Here is a 20,777-nt window from a genome sequence, read left to right on the forward strand (position 1 = left end):
AGAGCGATATTCAATGCTCTCAAAGCTTGGCCTCAGCTAGCGAGGGCCAAGTTCATACATCAACCATCAGGGGGGAACAAGGAGTTCCCTAGCGATGGAAGAAGTGACCAAAATCATTCTATGGGCGGAGTCTCACTCCTGCCACCTGTCTGCTATCCACATCCCAGGAGTGGAAAATTGGGAAGCGGATTTTCTGAGTCGTCAGACATTGCATCCGGGGGTGTGGGAACTCCATCCGGAAATCTTTGCCCAAGTCACTCAACCGTGGGGCATTCCAGACATGGATCTGATGGCCTCTCGTCAGAACTTCAGAGTTCCTTACTACGGGTACAGATCCAGGGATCCCAAGGCGGCTCTAGTGGATGCACTAGTAGCACCTTGGACCTTCAAACTAGCTTATGTGTTCCCGCCGTTTCCTCTCATCCCCAGGCTGGTAGCCAGGATCAATCAGGAGAGGGCGTCGGTGATTTTGATAGCTCCTGCGTGGCCACGCAGGACTTGGTATGCAGATCTGGTGAATATGTCATCGGCTCCACCATGGAAGCTACCTTTGAGACGAGACCTTCTTGTTCTAGGTCCGTTTGACCCACTCCAGCTGACTGCTTGGAGATTGAACGCTTGATCTTATCAAAGCGAGGGTTCTCAGATTCTGTTATTAATACTCTTGTTCAGGCCTGAAAGCCTGTAACCAGAAAAATTACCACATAATTTGGTATATCTGTTGGTGTGAATCTGCAGGATTCCCTTGGGACAAGGTTAAGATTCCTAAGAGTCTATCCTTCCTTCGAGAAGGATTGGAAAAAGGATTATCTGCAAGTTCCTTGATGGGACAGATTTCTGCCTTGTCTGTGTTACTTCACAAAAAGCTGGCAGCTGTGCCAGATGTTCTAGCCCTTGTTCAGGCTCTGGTTAGAATCAAGCCTGTTTACAAAATTTTGACTCCTCCTTGGAGTCTCAACCTAGTTCTTTCAGTTCTTCAGGGGGTTCCGTTTGAACCCTTACATTCCGTTGATATTAAGTTATTATCTTGGAAAGTTTTGTTTTTGGTTGCAATTTCTTCTGCTAGAAGAGTTTCAGAATTATCTGCTCTGCAGTGTTCTTCTCCTTATCTGGTGTTCCATGCAGATAAGGTGGTTTTGCGTACTAAACCTGGTTTTCTTCCAAAAGTTGTTTCTAACAAAAACATTAACCAGGAGATAGTTGTGCCTTCTTTGTGTCCTAATCCAGTTTCAAAGAAGGAACGTTTGTTGCACAACTTGGATGTAGTTCGTGCTCTCAAATTTTACTTAGCAGCTACTAAGGATTTCAGACAAACTTTGTCTTTGTTTGTTGTTTATTCTGGTAAACGGAGAGGTCAAAAAGCAACTTCTACCTCTCTCTCCTTCTGGATTAAAAGCATTATCCGATTGGCTTATGAGACTGCCGGACGGCAGCCTCCTGAAAGAATCACAGCTCACTCCACTAGGGCTGTGGCTTCCACATGGGCCTTCAAGAACGAGGCTTCTGTTGATCAGATATGTAAGGCAGCGACTTGGTCTTCACTGCACACTTTTTCTAAATTTTACAAATTTGATACTTTTGCTTCTTCTGAGGCTATTTTTGGGAGAAAGGTTTTGCAAGCCGTGGTGCCTTCCATTTAGGTGACCTGATTTGCTCCCTCCCTTCATCCGTGTCCTAAAGCTTTGGTATTGGTTCCCACAAGTAAGGATGACGCCGTGGACCGGACACACCTATGTTGGAGAAAACAGAATTTATGTTTACCTGATAAATTACTTTCTCCAACGGTGTGTCCGGTCCACGGCCCGCCCTGGTTTTTTTAATCAGGTCTGATAATTTATTTTCTTTAACTACAGTCACCACGGTAACATATGGTTTCTCCTATGCATATATTCCTCCTTAACGTCGGTCGAATGACTGGGGTAGGCGGAGCCTAGGAGGGATCATGTGACCAGCTTTGCTGGGCTCTTTGCCATTTCCTGTTGGGGAAGAGAATATCCCACAAGTAAGGATGACGCCGTGGACCGGACACACCGTTGGAGAAAGTAATTTATCAGGTAAACATAAATTCTGTTTTTAATCTAACGAAATTAATTAACTCTTATTAAATAAATTATTCCTATTTAAAGCTAACTACTTACCTGTAAAATAAACCCTAATATAGCTACAATATAAATTATAATTACATTGTAGCTATTTTAGGATTAATATTTATTTTACAGGCAACTTTGTAATTATTTTAACCAGGTACAATAGCTATTAAATAGTTAAGAACTATTTAATAGTTACCTAGTTAAAATAATTACAAAATTACCTGTAAAATAAATCCTAACCTAAGTTACAATTAAACCTAACACTATACTATCATTAAATTTATTAAATACAATATCTACAATTACCTACAATTAAACCTAACACTACACTATCAATACATTAATTAAATGCAATATCTACAAATAACTACAATGAAATAAACTAACTAAAGTACAAAAAATAAAAAAGAACTAAGTTACAAAAAATAAAAAAATATCTACAAACATAAGAAAAATATTACAACAATTTTAAACTAATTACACCTACTCTAAGCCCCCTAATAAAACAACAAAGCCCCCCAAAATAAAAAATGCCCTACCCTATTCTAAATTACTAAAGTTAAAAGCTCTTTTACCTTACCAGCCCTGAACAGGGCCCTTTGCGGGGCATGCCCCAAGAAGTTCAGCTCTTTTGCCTGTAAAAAAAAACATACAATACCCCCCCCAACATTACAACCCACCACCCACATACCCCTAATCTAACCCAAACCCCCCTTAAATAAACCTAACACTAAGCCGCCCCTGAAGATCATCCTACCTTGTCTTCACCTCACCAGGTATCACCGATCCGTCCTGGCTCCAAAATCTTCATCCAACCCAAGCGGGTGGCTGAAGAGGTCCAGAAGAGGCTCCAAAGTCTTCATCCTATCCGGGAAGAAGAGGCGATCCGGACCGGCAACCATCTTGATCCAAGCGGCATCTTCTATCTTCATCCGATGACGACCGGCTCCATCCTGAAGACCTCCACCGCGGACCCATCTTCTTCCGGCGACGTCCAACTGAAGAATGACGGTTCCTTTAAGGGACGTCATCCAAGATGGCGTCCCTCGAATTCCGATTGGCTGATAGGATTCTATCAGCCAATCGGAATTAAGGTATTAATATTCTGATTGGCTGATGGAATCAGCCAATCAGAATCAAGTTCAATCCGATTGGCTGATCCAATCAGCCAATCAGATTGATTGAACTCGCATTCTATTGGCTGTTCCGATATTTTTGAAATATGAAAAATGTATATTTTTGATGAATTTTGAAATATGAAAAATGTATATTTTTGATTAATTTTGAAATATGAAAAATTAATATTTTTTATCAATTTTTCAAAAATTAATCCTTAACAATATTTCAAAGTATCAATATCAATCTCGAAATATGAACATCAATATTTCAATCTTAAAAAAAAAATCTTTTTATTTTCAAAATATTAATTTTGAAATATGAAATTATTTATTTCTTTTATAATAATTTCTATTTACTACGAATATTGGGTATCAAAATGATGAATATTAATAAATCTCATGCAAGTGCCTCCATACAATATGTCAGTATTTATATAAAAATCTCAGTAGTGCTTTCCCAATAATATATCAGTCTATCTCAGGGTTATAACACAATATATTTAAATAATTATCCTTTAAAATAAACCCTCAATTAATATGCATCTACTAGGAATCATAAAATTAATATAAATACCTGAATTCTTTTATTTAGTTAATATCTATGAACATATTGAATATATTTGTAGGAACCAGAATATGAGACAATACTATACATGTTTACCTTATTAACAATAGAAGTTTCACCCAGTTAACACAATGAGACTAAAATCTTTAACTTTTAATATCCAAGCAATACAATTCTAACAGTGCTTATAATCATCAGAACTTGCACAGGTAAGTTACTTAGCCTACCAGATACAAATTTAAACAATACAAAGGCTTATGAAATACTAACTTGAAATACAAACTGCTTCTTTAAATCTATTTATTATAATTTAACTGTAGTGACTATGCATATAACTTATTTTAAAACATCACATGTAATTTCAATACTTTACCAGATAAACAAATCGATGTTCAATATTCTTCAACTGGAATGATTTCACCTCAGAATACCAAAATTTGGGCAGCCAAAAGTTTAGTGAGAGTTAGCCAGCAGCAGCCTTTCAGTAGGTTAGCCTCCTCTCTCTCCCAAAGCATGGGGTTAAATCATCTGATATCACCCGCCCTTTTTTTTGTTTAGTAACCATCATTGGTGAAATTGGAAACGCCCAAACGGAAACCTTGTCTCGGATTGGCCCTTTGAAATTGAACATGGATTGGTTCATCTGGGAATTATCTTTTAACAGTCTATCGTCTCCTGGCTGCAATACCTGCATCTGTCCATCGGGGGGCCACATGACACACAAAACAAATACACCTAACCATTTCTAAACATTTGAAAGATTATTTCTTTAAAATATGTAATAACTGCCATAATTCCCTTATATTAATAAGTTCACAATATCAATCGCAGATGGGGCAGTATTACACCACCTCTCCGGTCACTTTGATATGAAACATCATGTGTCTAACATTATACTATATTAAAATACTTTATCCTGTTAATTATTCTGAAATTAATGGCATTTATATATCTAATATGTTTTGAGAGCCGTGTTTAAACTTTCATAACCATCTAGTATATAATCATATGACATGATTCAGGTATCCCATGCAGGCACTCCATCTGAAAAATAGAAAAATTATGTTACATATAATTAAACCATGGGATTATTACAGTTTGAATCTATTTTTCATATATCTATTCACTGCAGCAATTATTTATTTAGTATAATGTGTACCATTTCAACATATATATACATATATGGGCTATTTGAATCATTTCAAACATATCTGAAACTATTGGCCTCAATCCCTTTGTAAAAAAAAAATGTATTTATTTTTTATTTGAGTCATCCAAGGGCTGCAGATGCTAATTTGTTTGGTTCCTGCACATGGAATTTTTCATAGGAAACAACTTACACAGGGCTGTGAAGTGTCTCTGTTTGTCAATTTGGTTTTTGCCCTCCTGCAGTGCTGTTAGCTTCAGAGACTATGTTATCTTTCAAACATATCTGAAACTATTTGGCAAGGGGTTTTCTTCTGTTAAGTGTGATCAGTCCACGGGTCATCATTACTTCTGGGATATTACTCCTCCCCAACAGGAAGTGCAAGAGGATTCACCCAGCAGAGCTGCATATAGCTCCTCCCCTCTACGTCACTCCCAGTCATTCTCTTGCACCCAACGACTAGATAGGATGTGTGAGAGGACTATGGTGATTATACTTAGTTTTATATCTTCAATCAAAAGTTTGTTATTTTAAAATAGCACCGGAGTGTGTTATTACCTCTCTGGCAGAGTTTGAAGAAGAATCTACCAGAGTTTTGCTATGATTTTAGCCGGAGTAGTTAAGATCATATTGCTGTTCTCGGCCATCTGAGGAGTGAGGTAAACTTCAGATCAGGGGACAGCGGGCAGATGAATCTGCATAGAGGTATGTAGCAGTTTTTATTTTCTGACAATGGTATTGATGAGAAAATCCTGCCATACCGATATAATGTCATGTATGTATACTTTACACTTCAGTATTCTGGGGAATGGTACTTCACTAGAATTACACTGTAAGAAATACATAAAGCTGTTTAATAACTAGAGATTATGTTTAACGTTTTTGCTGGAATGTAAAATCGTTTTCATTTGCTGAGGTACTGTGTGAATAAATGTTTGGGCACTATTTTTCCACTTGGCAGTTGCTTAATCTGTTTTTCTGACAGTTTCTGTTCTCCCTCACTGCTGTGTGTGAGGGGGAGGGGCCGTTTTTTGGCGCTTTTACTATGCATCAAATATTTCAGTCAGCAACTCATTGTATTCCCTGCATGATCCGGTTCATCTCTACAGAGCTCAGGGGTCTTCAAAACTTATTTTGAGGGAGGTAATTTCTCTCAGCAGAGCTGTGAGAATTATAGTTTGACTGAGATAAAAAACGTTTATTCTGTAATTTGTTTCCTGCTTTCAGAATTTGTTATCTTTGCTAATGGGATTAAACCTTTGCTAAAGTTGTGTTGTTTACAAGGATTGAGGCTATAACTGTTTCAATTTATTAATTTTCAACTGTCATAGATCTTCTGTGCTTCTTAAAGGCACAGTACGTTTTAATATTATTCTAATTGAATTGTATTTCCAAGTTGCAAGTTTATTTGCTAGTGTGTTAAACATGTCTGATTCAGAGGATGATACCTGTGTCATTTGTTGCAATGCCAAAGTGGAGCCCAATAGAAATTTATGTACTAACTGTATTGATGCTACTTTAAATAAAAGTCAATCTGTACAAATTGAACAAATTTCACCAAACAACGAGGGGAGAGTTATGCCGACTAACTCGCCTCACGTGTCAGTACCTACATCTCCCGCTCAGAGGGAGGTGCGTGATATTGTAGCGCCGAGTACATCTGGGAGGCCATTACAAATCACATTACAGGATATGGCTACTGTTATGACTGAGGTTTTGGCTAAATTACCAGAACTAAGAGGTAAGCGTGATCACTCTGGGGTGAGAACAGAGTGCGCTGATAATATTAGGGCCATGTCAGACACTGCGTCACAGGTGGCAGAACATGAGGACGGAGAACTTCATTCTGTGGGTGACGGTTCTGATCCAAACAGTCTGGATTCAGATATTTCAAATTTTCAATTTAAACTGGAAAACCTCCGTGTATTACTAGGGGAGGTGTTAGCGGCTCTGAATGATTGTAACACAGTTGCAATACCAGAGAAAATGTGTAGGTTGGATAAATATTTTGCGGTACCGACGAGTACTGAGGTTTTTCCTATACCTAAGAGACTTACTGATATTGTTACTAAGGAGTGGGATAGACCCGGTGTGCCGTTCTCACCCCCTCCGATATTTAGAAAAATGTTTCCAATAGACGCCACCACAAGGGACTTATGGCAAACGGTCCCTAAGGTGGAGGGAGCAGTTTCTACCTTAGCTAAGCGTACCACTATCCCGGTGGAGGATAGCTGTGCTTTTTCAGATCCAATGGATAAAAAGTTAGAGGGTTACCTTAAGAAAATGTTTGTTCAACAAGGTTTTATATTGCAACCCCTTGCATGCATTGCGCCGATCACGGCTGCAGCGGCATTCTGGATTGAGTCTCTGGAAGAGAACATTGGTTCAGCTACTCTGGACGACATTACGGACAGGCTTAGAGTCCTTAAACTAGCTAATTCATTCATTTCGGAGGCCGTAGTACATCTTACTAAACTTACGGCGAAGAATTCAGGATTCGCCATTCAGGCACGCAGGGCGCTGTGGCTAAAATCCTGGTCAGCTGATGTTACTTCTAAGTCTAAATTGCTTAATATACCTTTCAAAGGGCAGACCTTATTCGGGCCCGGGTTGAAAGAGATTATCGCTGACATTACAGGAGGTAAAGGCCATGCCCTGCCTCAGGACAAAGCCAAAGCCAAGACTAGACAGTCTAATTTTCGTTCCTTTTGTAATTTCAAAGCAGGAGCAGCATCAACTTCCTCTGCACCAAAACAGGAAGGAGCTGTTGCTCGCTACAGACAAGGCTGGAAACCTAACCAGTCCTGGAACAAGGGCAAGCAGACTAGGAAACCTGCTGCTGCCCCTAAAACAGCATGAATTGAGGGCCCCCGATCCGGGATCGGATCTAGTGGGGGGCAGACTTTCTCTCTTCGCCCAGGCTTGGGCAAGAGATGTTCAGGATCCCTGGGCGCTAGAGATAATATCTCAGGGATACCTTCTGGACTTCAAATACTCTCCTCCAAGAGAGAGATTTCATCTGTCAAGATTGTCAACAATCCAGACAAAGAAAGAGGCGTTTCTACGCTGCGTACAAGAGCTCTTGTTAATGGGAGTAATCCATTCAGTTCCACGATCGGAACAGGGACAGGGGTTTTACTCAAATCTGTTTGTGGTTCCCAAAAAAGAGGGAACTTTCAGACCAATCCTGGACTTAAAGATCCTAAACAAATTCCTAAGAGTTCCATCGTTCAAGATGGAGACTATTCGGACAATTTTACCTATGATCCAAGAGGGTCAATACATGACCACTGTAGATTTAAAAGATGCTTACCTTCACATACCGATTCACAAAGATCATTATCGGTACCTAAGGTTTGCCTTCCTAGACAGGCATTACCAGTTTGTGGCTCTTCCATTCGGATTGGCTACAGCTCCAAGAATCTTCACAAAGGTTCTGGGTGCTCTTCTGGCGGTACTAAGACCGCGGGGAATCTCGGTAGCTCCATACCTAGACGACATTCTGATACAAGCTTCAAGCTTTCAAACTGCCAAGTCTCATACAGAGTTAGTGCTGGCATTTCTAAGGTCACATGGATGGAAGGTGAACGAAAAGAAAAGTTCACTCGTTCCACTCACAAGAGTTCCCTTCCTGGGGACTCTTATAGATTCTGTAGAAATGAAGATTTACCTGACAGAGGACAGGCTAACAAGACTTCAAAGTGCTTGCCGCACCCTTCATTCCATTCAACACCCGTCAGTGGCTCAATGCATGGAGGTAATCGGCTTAATGGTAGCGGCAATGGACATAGTACCCTTTGCACGCTTACACCTCAGACCACTGCAACTGTGCATGCTAAGTCAGTGGAATGGGGATTACTCAGACTTATCCCCTTCTCTGAATCTGGATCAAGAGACCAGAAATTCTCTTCTATGGTGGCTTTCTCAGCCACATCTGTCCAGGGGGATGCCATTCAGCAGACCAGACTGGACAATTGTAACAACAGACGCCAGCCTTCTAGGTTGGGGTGCTGTCTGGAATTCTCTGAAGGCTCAGGGACAATGGAGTCAGGAGGAGAGTCTCCTGCCAATAAACATTCTGGAATTGAGAGCAGTTCTCAATGCCCTCCTGGCTTGGCCCCAGTTGACAACTCGGGGGTTCATCAGGTTTCAGTCGGACAACATCACGACTGTAGCTTACATCAACCATCAGGGAGGGACAAGAAGCTCCCTAGCTATGATGGAAGTATCAAAGATAATTTGCTGGGCAGAGTCTCACTCTTGCCACCTGTCAGCAATCCACATCCCGGGAGTGGAGAACTGGGAGGCGGATTTCTTAAGTCGTCAGACTTTTCATCTGGGGGAGTGGGAACTTCATCCGGAGGTCTTTACCCAAATACTTCGACGTTGGGGCAAACCAGAGATAGATCTCATGACGTCTCGACAGAACGCCAAGCTTCCTCGTTACGGGTCCAGATCCAGGGATCCAGGAGCAGTCCTGATAGATGCTCTGACAGCACCTTGGGACTTCAGGATGGCTTACGTGTTTCCACCCTTCCCGTTGCATCCTCGATTGATTGCCAGAATCAAACAAGAGAGAGCATCAGTGATTCTAATAGCACCTGCGTGGCCACGCAGGACTTGGTATGCAGACCTGGTGGACATGTCATCCTGTCCACCTTGGTCTCTACCTCTGAAACAGGACCTTCTGATACAGGGTCCCTTCAAATATCAAAATCTAACTTCTCTGAAGCTGACTGCTTGGAAATTGAACGCTTGATTTTATCAAGACGTGGATTTTCTGAGTCAGTTATTGATACCTTAATACAGGCTAGGAAACCTGTTACCAGAAAGATTTACCATAAGATATGGCGTAAATACCTATATTGGTGTGAATCCAAAGGTTACTCTTGGAGTAAGGTTAGGATTCCTAGGATATTGTCTTTTCTACAAGAAGGTTTAGAAAAGGGTTTATCTGCTAGTTCATTAAAGGGACAGATCTCAGCTCTGTCCATTCTGTTACACAAATGTCTGTCAGAAGTTCCTGACGTCCAGGCTTTTTGTCAGGCTTTGGCCAGAATTAAGCCTGTGTTTAAAACTGTTGCTCCACCATGGAGTTTAAACCTTGTTCTTAATGTTTTACAGGGCGTTCCGTTTGAACCCCTTCATTCCATTGATATAAAGTTGTTATCTTGGAAAGTTCTATTTTTAATGGCTATTTCCTCGGCTCGAAGAGTCTCTGAATTATCAGCCTTACATTGTGATTCTCCTTATTTGATTTTTCATTCGGATAAGGTAGTCCTGCGTACTAAACCTGGGTTCTTACCTAAGGTAGTTACTAATAGGAATATCAATCAAGAGATTGTTGTTCCTTCTTTATGCCCAAATCCTTCTTCAAAGAAGGAACGTCTACTGCACAACCTGGATGTAGTCCGTGCTCTAAAATTTTACTTACAGGCAACTAAGGAATTTCGACAAACGTCTTCTCTGTTTGTCATTTACTCTGGGCAGAGGAGAGGTCAAAAAGCTTCCGCTACCTCTCTTTCTTTTTGGCTTCGTAGCATAATTCGTTTAGCTTATGAGACTGCTGGACAGCAGCCTCCTGAAAGAATTACAGCTCATTCTACTAGAGCTGTGGCTTCCACTTGGGCCTTCAAGAATGAGGCCTCTGTTGAACAGATTTGCAAGGCTGCAACTTGGTCTTCTCTTCATACTTTTTCCAAATTTTACAAATTTGACACTTTTGCTTCATCGGAGGCTATTTTTGGGAGAAAGGTTCTTCAGGCAGTGGTTCCTTCTGTATAAAGAGCCTGCCTATCCCTCCCGTCATCCGTGTACTTTTGCTTTGGTATTGGTATCCCAGAAGTAATGATGACCCGTGGACTGATCACACTTAACAGAAGAAAACATAATTTATGCTTACCTGATAAATTCCTTTCTTCTGTAGTGTGATCAGTCCACGGCCCGCCCTGTTTTTAAGGCAGGTAAATATTTTTTAATTTATACTCCAGTCACCACTTCACCCTTGGCTTTTCCTTTCTCGTTGGTCCTTGGTCGAATGACTGGGAGTGACGTAGAGGGGAGGAGCTATATGCAGCTCTGCTGGGTGAATCCTCTTGCACTTCCTGTTGTAATATCCCAGAAGTAATGATGACCCGTGGACTGATCACACTACAGAAGAAAGGAATTTATCAGGTAAGCATAAATTATGTTTTTAATAGTAAATAGAATTGTTGTTGTCCAAAACTTGTGAGACACAAAATATAGATGGTTTTAGAGTAGAGATGGGGTCAGCAGTTACATAGCATGAGTCACTTAACAAATTCGTGCTAATTATCAGTTCTTTTGAAAGATGTTTTTAGCTTCAAATATACACAGACAGATCGGCTGCATCTCGGTTGGAGGAAACCCATATATGGGCATGTATCCTGATTCCAGTCTGCTAATTTCCATCTCATTATCTCTTAAATCAACAGTCTTAGACATTTATGTCTTTATTAACTGTATGGGGGTAAGGGATGCTCTGAAGCTTGCATTTTTAATTAAGGAGCAAATGGTTTTGTCCTGTCTCAAGCCACAAACTCTGTTCTCTTTCAAAATTACTTCCACAACATTCCTCTAAGTGACTGTTCTAAATTGAGCAGGCCAAATGTTCTATTGTCCCCACCTGTGTGTTCAGCATAACTTTACATGTTGAGTGGGGGATAACTGAACATGATTGAAGTTAGTTTGTCTGAAAGAAATTAATCATTTTCTACTGACCAGCCAGATCTGAATAAATATATATATCTTTATTAACCTTAAAATATATGATTAAAATATATATATTTAACCCTACATATACCTTGACAACGGTATTAGGGTAAGAACTGGTGGGTTAGGGAGGGGGGTTAATATAAATGTACAGCTATTAAATGCATTATATACACGGTATTAGGGTAAGAACTGGTGGGTTAGGGGGTTAATATAAATGTACAGCTATTAAACGCATTATATACACGGTATTAGGGTAAGAACTGGTGGGTTAGGGAGAGGGGGTTAATATAAATGTACAGCTATTAAACGCATTATATACACGGTATTAGGGTAAGAACTGGTGAGTTAGGGAGGAGGGGTTAATATAAATTACAGCTATTAAACGCATTATATACACAGTATTAGGGTAAGAACTGGTGGGTTAGGGGAGGGGGTGTTAATATAAATGTACAGTTATTAAACGCATTATATACACGGTATTAGGGTAAGAACTGGTGGGTTAGGGAGGGGTTAATATAAATGTACAGCTATTAAACGCATTATATACACGGTATTAGGGTAAGAACTGGTGGGTTAGGGAGGGGTTAATATAAATGTACAGTTATTAAAGGCATTATATACACGGTATAAGGGTAAGAACTGGTGGGTTAGGGAGGAGGGGTTAATATAAATGTACAGCTATTAAACGCATTATATACACAGTATTAGGGTAAGAACTGGTGGGTTAGGGAGGGGTTAATATAAATGTACAGTTATTAAACACATTTTACACACGGTATTAGGGCAAGAACTGGTGGGTTAGGGGAAGGGGTGTTAATATAAATGTACAGTTATTAAACGCATTATATACACAATATTAGGGTAAGAACTGGTGGGTTAGGGAGGGGTTAATATTAATGTACAGTCATAAACGCATTATATACATGGTATTAGGGTAAGAACTGGTGGGTTAGGGGAGGGGGTGTTAATATAAATGTACAGTTATTAAACACATTATATACACAGTATTGGGGTAAGAACTGGTGGGTTAGGGAGGGGTTAATATAAATGTACAGCTATTAAACTCATTATATACACGGTATTAGGGTTAGGTGTCCTACACAAACATACTGCACAGCAAAGCTAAGAACTGGTGGGTTAGGAAGGGGTTAATATAAATTACAGCTTTTAAATGCATTAATATTTTTATAAATGACTTGGAGCTAGGATTAAATAGTGACATCTCTATTTTTGCAGATGATACTAAGTTAAGTAAGGTCATTAGGTCAGCGCAGGATGAACTTTCGTTACAAAGGGACCTGCAAAAATTAGAAGTATGGGCAGGTAAATGGAAAATGAGATTTAATACGGGAAAATGCAAGGTTCTACATTTTGGAAGTAAAAATAAGCAGGCAACGTATTATTTAAATGGGACAAGACTTAGCCGAACACAGGAGGAAAGGGATTTGGGGGTAGTAATAGATAACAAGCTAAAGATGGGTGCACAATGCAGGGCAGCAGCTTCAAAGGCTAACAAGATACTAGCATGTATTAAAAGAGGCATTGACTCAAGGGAGGAAAGCATAATTCTGTCACTATATAAAGCCCTGGTAAGACCTCACCTTGAGTATGGAGTGCAGTTCTGGGGACCGATCGCAAAAAAAGATATTGCAGAACTAGAAAAAGTTCAGAGAAGGGCCACAAAGCTAATAAGGGGATTGGAGAATTTAACCAATGAGGAGAGGCTAGCCAAACTGGGTCTGTTTTCTTTAGAAAAAAGGCGCTTAAGAGGTGACATGATTACTTTATATAAATATATTCAAGGCCCATATACAGAGATGGCAGAAGCTCTGTTTATTCCAAGAAAATTGTTTGTGACCGGAGGTCACAATTTAAGGTTGGAGGAAAGGAAAGTGAATCTCCTGCAACGGAAACGTTTTTTCACTGTAAGAGCAATAAAATTGTGGAACTCATTACCAAAGGAGGTAGTGAATGCCAATACCCTAGATACATTTAAAAATTATTTGGATACATTTCTGTCTATAAACAAAATTCATGGATATGATTGCTAGTATTAAATGGGTCACCTTTTAGTGGGATTATTTAAGTTTAACTGGAGCTTTTTGTATATATTTTAGATTTGTATAGGTTGAACTCGATGGACTTCGGTCTTTTTTCAACCTCATCTACTATGTTACTATATACACAGTATTATTAGGGTTAGGTGTCCTACACAAACATACTGCACAGCAAAGCTAAGAACTGGTGGGTTAGGGAAGGATTAATTTAAATGTACAGTTATTAAACACATTATATACACGGTATTAGGGTAAGAACTGGTGGGTTAGGGAGGGGTTAATTTAAATGTACAGTTATTAAACACATTAAATACATGGTATTAGCGTAAGAACTGGTGGGTTAGGGAGGGGGGTTAATATAAATGTACAGTTATTAAACGCATTATATACACAATATTAGGGTAAGAACTGGTGGGTTAGGGAGGGGGGTTAATATAAATGTACAGCTATTAAATGCATTATATACACGGTATTAGGGTGCCAGGTGTCCTACACAAACATACTGCACAGCACAGCTAAGAACTGGTGGGTTAGGGAGGGGTTAATATAAATGTACAGCTATTAAACGCATTATATACACAGTATTAGGGTAAGAACTGGTGGGTTGGGGGGGTTAATATAAATGTACAGTTGTTAAATGCATTATATACACGGTATTAGGGTAAGAACTGGTGGGTTAGGGAGGCGCTAATATAAATTACAGCTATTAAACGCATTATATACACAGTATTAGGGTAAGAACTGGTGGGTTGGGGGGGGTTAATATAAATGTACAGCTATTAAATGCATTATATACACGGTATTAGGGTAAGAACTGGTGGGTAAGTGTCAGGGTTTTTCCCCTGCTTTGTTAGCCATGTGCTGCTGGCAGCCATTTTACTCACCTCTCTTCCTGACTATGGTGCATTGTGGGGGATGCTGCTCAATTCCTGCACTTCCTTTTATTGCCAGACTGGTGTGCATCATCCATGTGAGACAGGATGCAGTCTCAGAATTGTTATGTCATCACTTATTATTTAAAGGGCCTCTGTTCAGTATGCTTTGCCTTTGCGTTGTCTTAGACCTGTTTGTGAGAGTTACTGTGTATTACCTGGCTGCCTGACATCCTTCCTGGTTCCTGATCCCTGGCTTGTTCCTGACTCTGCTGTTTTCTTGTTCCTGATTCCGGCTCGTCTGACTATTCGCTTTGGCTCCTGACTCGGCTCGTCTGACTACCAGCTCTGGTTTTGATTCCTGGCTTGTTATTTGACTTGTGGACTTTTTATTCTTTTTTGCTATTAGTAAATGTGTGATTATTTTTGCACTTCTTGTCTCAGTCTGATTCCTGGCACCCTTACAGATAGGCATGTATATCAGTACGTATGTATATTATCTGTACAGTAGGATAGACAGACAGATATCAGTACTTATGTATATTAACTGTACAGTAGGATAGGCAGCTGTATATCAGTAATTATGTATATTATCTGTACAGTAGTATAGACAGACATATATCAGTACTTATGTATATTATCTGTACAGTAGGATAGACAGCTGTATATCAGTAATTATGTATATTATCTCTACCGTAGGATAGGCAGCTGTCTATCAGTAATTATGTATATTATCTGTACCGCAGGATAGGCAGTTGTATATTAGTACTTATGTATATTATCTGTACCGTAGGATAGGCAGCTGTATATCAGTACTTATGTATATTATCTGTACCGCAGGATAGGCAGTTGTATATTAGTACTTATGTATATTATCTGTACCGCAGGATAGGCAGTTGTATAATAGTACTTATGTATATTATCTGTACAGTAGGATAGACAGCTGTATATCAGAACTTATGTATATTATCTGTACAGTAGGATAGACAGCTGTATATCAGTACTTATGTATATTATCTGTACCGTAGGATAGGCAGCTGTATATCAGTACTTATGTATATTATCTGTACAGTAGGATAGACAGCTGTATATCAGTACTTATGTATATTATCTGTACCGCAGGATAGGCAGCTGTATATCAGTACTTATGTATATTATCTGTACTGCAGGATAGGCAGCTGTATATCAGTACTTATGTATATTATCTGTACTGCAGGATAGGCAGCTGTATATCAGTACTTATGTATATTATCTGTACCGTAGGATAGGCAGCTGTATATCAGTACTTATGTGTATTATCTGTACCAAAGGATAGGCAGCTGTATATCAGTACTTATGTATATTATCTGTACCGTAGGATAGGCAGCTGTATATCAGTAATTATGTATATTATCTGTACTGCAGGATAGACAGACATATATTAGTACGTATGTTTATTATCTGTACAGTAGTATAGACAGACATATATTAGTACGTATGTATATTATCTGTACAGTAGGATAGACAGACATATATCAGTACGTATGTATATTATCTGTACCGCAGGATAGACAGACATATATCAGTACTTATGTATATTATCTGTACTGCAGGATAGGCAGCTGTATATCAGTACTTATGTATATTATCTGTACCGCAGGATAGGCAGCTGTATATCAGTACTTATGTATATTATCTGTACCGTAGGATAGGCAGCTGTATATTAGTACTTATGTATATTATCTGTACCGCAGGATAGGCAGCTGTATATCAGTACTTATGTATATTATCTGTACCGTGGGATAGGCAGTTGTATATCAGTAATTATGTATATTATCTGTACAGTAGGATAGGCAGTTGTATATCAGTAATTATGTATTTTATCTGTACCGTAGGATAGGCAGTTGTATATCAGTACTTATGTATATTATCTGTACAGTAGGATAGACAGACATATATCAGTACTTATGTATATTGTCTGTACAGTAGGATAGACAGACATATATCAGTACATATGTATATTATCTGTACAGTAGGATAGTCAGACATACATTAGTAATTATGTATATTATCTGTACAGTAGGATAGACAGACATATATCAGTACTTATGTATATTATCTGTACAGTAGGATAGACAGACATATATCAGTATGTATGTATATTATCTGTACAGTAGGATAGACAGACATATCAGTACGTATGTATATTATCTGTACAGTAGGATAGACAGACATATATCAGTACGTATGTATATTATCTGTACGGTAGGATAGACATATATCAGTACTTATGTATATTATCTGTACAGTAGGATAGACAGACATATATCAGTAATTATGTATATTATCTGTACAGTAGGATAGACAGACATATATCAGTACTTATGTATATTATCTGTACAGTAGGATAGACAGACATATATCATTACTTATGTATATTATCTGTACAGTAGGATAGACAGACATATCAGTACTTATGTATATTATCTGTACAGTAGGATAGACAGACATATATCAGTACTTATGTATATTATCTGTACAGTAGGATAGACAGACATATATCAGTAATTATGTTTATTATCTGTACAGTAGTATAGACAGACATTTCTTCTGTTATGTGTGATCAGTCCACGGGTCATCATTACTTCTGGGATATAACTCCTCCCCAACAGGAAATGCAAGAGGATTCACCCAGCAGAGCTGCATATAGCTCCTCCCCTCTACGTCAGTCCCAGTCATTCTCTTGCACCCAACGACTAGATAGGATGTGTGAGAGGACTATGGTGATTATACTTAGTTTTTATGACTTCAATCAAAAGTTTGTTATTTTATAATAGCACCGGAGCGTGTTATTACTTCTCTGGCAGAGTTTGAGGAAGAATCTGTCAGAGTTTTTTACTATGATTTTAACCGGAGTAGTTAAGATCATATTGCTGTTCTCGGCCATCTGAGGGAGGTAAAGGCTTCAGATCAGGGGACAGCGGGCAGATGAATCTGCATTGAGGTATGTAGCAGTTTTTATTTTCTGAATGGAATTGATGAGAAAATCCTGCCATACCGTTAAAATGACATGTATGTATACACTTCAGTATTCTGGGGATGGTATTTCACCGGAACTACTCTGTTAAAGGTCACTAATCCTTTTTAATAACTATTTATCATGTTAAACGTTTTTGCTGGAATGTAGAATCGTTTACATTGCTGAGGTACTGTGTGAATAAATATTTGGGCATTATTTTCCACTTGGCAGTTTTTTTACTTTAATTGTGACAGTTTCGTTTCTCTTCACTGCTGTGTGGGAGAGGGAGGGGCCGTTTTTGGCGCTCTTTGCTACGCATCAAAAAATACCAGTCAGTTACTTTTATATTTCCTGCATGATCCGGTTCATCTCTGATAGATCTCAGGGGTCTTCAAACTTCTTTGAAGGGAGGTAATTTCTCTCAGCAGAGCTGTGAGAATTCTTATAGTGACTGTGAATAAAAACGTTGCTTTGTATTTTTTATGTCAAATTTAATTATTGTTATTTTACTAATGGGAACAAACCTTTGCTAAAAGTTTTGTTGTTTTAAAGTTTGATGCTATAACTGTTTTTCAGTTTATTATTTCAACTGTCATTTAATCGTTAGTACCTCTTTGAGGCACAGTACGTTTTTTGCTAAAAAAGATTATAACCAAGTTGTAAGTTTTTTGCTAGTGTGTTAGACATGTCTGACTCAGAGGAAAATATCTGTGTCATTTGTTCCAATGCCAAGGTGGAGCCCAATAGAAATTTATGTACTAACTGTATTGATGCTACTTTAAATAAAAGTCAATCTGTACAATGTGAACAAATTTCACCAAACAGCGAGGGGAGAGTTATGCCGACTAACTCGCCTCACGCGGCAGTACCTGCATCTCCCGCCCGGGAGGTGCGTGATATTTTGGCGCCTAGTACATCTGGGCGGCCATTACAGATAACATTACAAGATATGGCTACTGTTATGACTGAAGTTTTGTCTAAATTACCAGAACTAAGAGGCAAGCGTGATCACTCTGGGGTGAGAACAGAGTGCGCTGACAATGCTAGGGCCATGTCTGATACTGCGTCACAGCTCGCAGAGCATGAGGACGGAGAGCTTCATTCTGTGGGTGACGGTTCTGATCCAAACAGATTGGACTCAGATATTTCAAATTTTAAATTTAAATTGGAGAACCTCCGTGTATTACTAGGGGAGGTCTTAGCAGCTCTCAACGATTGTAACACCGTTGCAATACCAGAGAAACTGTGTAGGTTGGATAAATACTTTGCGGTACCGGCGAGTACTGACGTTTTTCCTATACCTAAGAGACTAACTGAAATTGTTACTAAGGAGTGGGATAGACCCGGTGTGCCGTTCTCACCCCCTCCAATATTTAGAAAGATGTTTCCAATAGACGCCACCACTCGGGACTTATGGCAAACGGTCCCCAAGGTGGAGGGAGCAGTTTCTACTTTAGCTAAGCGTACCACTATCCCGGTGGAGGATAGCTGTGCTTTCTCAGATCCAATGGATAAAAAATTAGAGGGTTACCTTAAGAAAATGTTTGTTCAACAAGGTTTTATATTACAACCCCTTGCATGTATCGCGCCGATTACGGCTGCGACAGCATTTTGGATTGAGTCGCTTGAAGAGAACCTTAGTTCATCTACGCTAGACGACATTACGGACAGGCTTAGAGTCCTTAAACTAGCTAATTCCTTCATTTCGGAGGCCGTAGTACATTTAACCAAACTTACGGCTAAGAACTCAGGATTCGCCATACAGGCACGTAGGGCGCTGTGGCTAAAATCCTGGTCAGCTGATGTTACTTCTAAGTCCAAATTACTTAATATACCTTTCAAGGGGCAGTCTTTATTTGGGCCCGGTTTGAAAGAGATTATCGCTGACATTACAGGAGGTAAGGGCCACGCCCTACCTCAAGACAAAGCCAAAGCTAAGGCTAGACAGTCTAATTTTCGTCCCTTTCGGAACTTCAAAACAGGAGCAGCATCAACCTCCACTGCACCAAAACAGGAAGGAGCTGTTGCTCGTTACAGGCAAGGCTGGAAGCCTAACCAGTCCTGGAACAAGAGCAAGCAGGCCAGGAAACCTGCTGCTGCCCCAAAGACAGCATGAACCGAGAGCCCCCGATCCGGGACCGGATCTAGTGGGGGGCAGACTCTCTCTCTTCGCCCAGGCCTGGGCAAGAGATGTTCAGGATCCCTGGGCACTAGAGATCATATCTCAGGGATACCTTCTAGACTTCAAATTATCTCCCCCAAGAGGGAGATTTCATCTGTCAAGGTTGTCAACAAACCAGATAAAGAAAGAAGCGTTTCTACGCTGCGTACAAGATCTGTTAATAATGGGAGTGATCCATCCGGTTCCGCGGTCGGAACAAGGACAAGGGTTCTACTCAAACCTGTTTGTGGTTCCCAAAAAAGAGGGAACTTTCAGGCCAATCTTAGATTTAAAGATTCTAAACAAATTCCTAAGAGTTCCATCGTTCAAAATGGAAACTATTCGGACAATCTTACCCATGATCCAAGAGGGTCAGTACATGACCACAGTGGATTTAAAGGATGCTTACCTTCACATACCGATCCACAAAGATCATCACCGGTATCTAAGGTTTGCCTTCTTAGACAGGCACTACCAGTTTGTAGCTCTTCCATTCGGATTGGCTACGGCTCCAAGAATCTTCACAAAGGTTCTGGGTGCCCTTCTGGCGGTACTAAGACCGCGAGGGATTTCGGTAGCTCCATACCTAGACGACATTCTAATACAAGCTTCAAGCTTTCAAACTGCCAAGTCTCATACAGAGTTAGTTCTGGCATTTCTAAGGTCGCATGGATGGAAAGTGAACGAAAAGAAGAGTTCTCTTTTTCCTCTCACAAGAGTTCCATTCTTGGGGACTCTTATAGATTCTGTAGAAATGAAGATTTACCTGACAGAGGACAGGTTAACAAAGCTTCAAAATGCATGCCGTGTCCTTCATTCCATTCAACACCCGTCAGTAGCTCAATGCATGGAGGTGATCGGCTTAATGGTAGCGGCAATGGACATAGTACCTTTTGCACGCCTACACCTCAGACCTCTACAATTATGCATGCTAAGTCAGTGGAATGGGGATTACTCAGATTTGTCCCCTACTCTGAATCTGAATCAAGAGACCAGAAATTCTCTTCTATGGTGGCTTCATCGGCCACACCTGT

Source organism: Bombina bombina, chromosome 3, assembly GCF_027579735.1.
Source record: "Bombina bombina isolate aBomBom1 chromosome 3, aBomBom1.pri, whole genome shotgun sequence".
Taxonomy (NCBI): domain Eukaryota; kingdom Metazoa; phylum Chordata; class Amphibia; order Anura; family Bombinatoridae; genus Bombina; species Bombina bombina.